The sequence below is a fragment of the Arachis stenosperma genome, chromosome 1, assembly GCF_014773155.1.
Source record: "Arachis stenosperma cultivar V10309 chromosome 1, arast.V10309.gnm1.PFL2, whole genome shotgun sequence".
Lineage (NCBI taxonomy): Eukaryota > Viridiplantae > Streptophyta > Magnoliopsida > Fabales > Fabaceae > Arachis > Arachis stenosperma.
This window is the reverse complement of record NC_080377.1, coordinates 49,092,297-49,094,379: the sequence shown is the minus strand read 5'-3', so window position 1 is coordinate 49,094,379 and position 2,083 is coordinate 49,092,297.

Genomic DNA, 2,083 nt, shown 5'->3' with positions numbered 1-2,083 from the left:
AAATTCGAAACAGGAACTGGGAAATCCTATCTAATCCTGAAACAAAAGTGGGAAGGAATATGGTTCAGGAGTTCTACGCTAATCTGTGGCAGACAGACAGGCAAAGAATAACTGGAACTGCCCTCTATGACTATCGAACCTTGGTCAGAGGAAAGATTGTTCACATCCACCCTGACAAAATCAGGGAGATCTTTAAGCTTCCTCAACTGAAAAATGACCCAGACTCCTTTAATAGAAGAATAATGAGGGTAAACAAAGGCCTGGACAGGATTTTAGAGGATATATGCATCCCTGGAGCCAGGTGGACCACCAGCACCACTGGCATCCCAAATCAACTCAAGAGAGAAGATCTCAAACCAGTTGCCAGAGGCTGGCTGGACTTTATTGGGCGTTCTATATTGCCCACCAGCAACCATTCTGAAGTCACTGTTAAAAGAGCAGTGATGATTCACTGCATCATGTTAGAAAGAGAAGTAGAAGTCCATCAACTAATCTCGTGTGAACTCTACAAAATAGCAAACAAGAACTCCAAAGATGCCAAATTGGCCTATCCAAGCTTAATTTATATGCTCTGCAGAGATTGCTGGAGTGAGGATGGGAATAACTGAGTATATATCTCAGTTGAGCGGCCAATCACTAAAATATCAATGGAAAGACAACAGTTGCAGGATGACCCAATCAAGAGGAGAGCACAAGAATTCCTCCCAGAACTCCCTCAATTCGAATATTGGGAGCATCTTAAGGCATCTGTTTCTAAGTTGCAAGAAGCTATGAACCAAATAAAGGAAGAACAGAATAATCAAAGTAGCATGCTTTGCAAATTGCTTAGGGAACAAGAGGAGCAAGGGCGTGACTTGAGGGAGCTGAAGCATCAGAAATTAATTCTTGAAGGACCAAGCACCCCACAGACTAGAGGAACATCCACTTCCCAAAATACAGGTTGTTGAGTTCTAATTTTAGCTTTAACTCTGTGATAGTGTTATTATAGGAATTTACCTTAGAAGTTATATAGGAGTAGTAGTAATTAGCATATCTATTTTGGTTTTATTTCTAATTAAGGTATAATTTATTTTTCTCATCATCATCAAGCATGAATAAAATAGTAGATTTTTAGAATAAAGAAGTAATTTATATTTTTCGAGTTCTTAATAAGAAAAATTATAATTAATTATATGTGGTGGCAATACTTTTTGTCTACTGAATGAATGCTTGAACAGTGCATATTTTTTATCTTAAATTTTATGAATGTTAAAATTGTTGGCTCTTGAAAGAATGAGGAACACGAAAAATATTATTGATGATCTGAAAAATCATGAATTTGATTCTTGAAGCAAGAAAAAGCAGTGAAAAAAAAAAGAGAGATTACAAGGAATCATTAGATCAAGAAAAAGAAAAAAAAAGCCAATATCCCTTAAAACCAAAGGAAAGGGTGAAAAGGATCCAAGGCTTTAAGCATCAATGGATAGGAAGGCCCAAGGAAGTAAATTGATGAGCGGATATTTTATACGCTTCTTGGGGGTATTTTCATGTAGATTTTAGCATGTTTTAATTAGTTTTTAATATAATTTTATTAGTTTTTAGGCAAAAATCATATTTATGGACTTTACTATGAGTTTGTGTGTTTTTCTGTGATTTCAGGTATTTTCTGACTGAAATTGAGGGAGCTGAGCAAAAATCTGAGTTAGGCTGAAAAAGGACTGCTGATGCTGTTGGATCCTGACCTCCCTGCACTCGGAATAGATTTTTTGGAGCTACAGATATCCAATTGACACTTTCTCAATTGGGTTGGAAAGTAAACATCCAGGGCTTTCCAGCAATATATAATAGTCCATACTTTGCGTGAAGATAGATGACGTAAACTGGCGTTCAACGCCAGTTCCATGCTGCTGTCTGGCGTCCAGCGCCAGAAACAGGTTACAAGTTGGAGTTCAACGCCCAAAACACGTTACAACCTGGTGTTAACCTCCAAAAATAGCCCAGGCACGTGAGAAGCTTAAGTCTCAGCCCCAATACACACCAAGTGGGCCCCAGAAGTGGATTTCTGCACTATCCATCTTAGTTTACTCATTCTCTGTAAACCTAG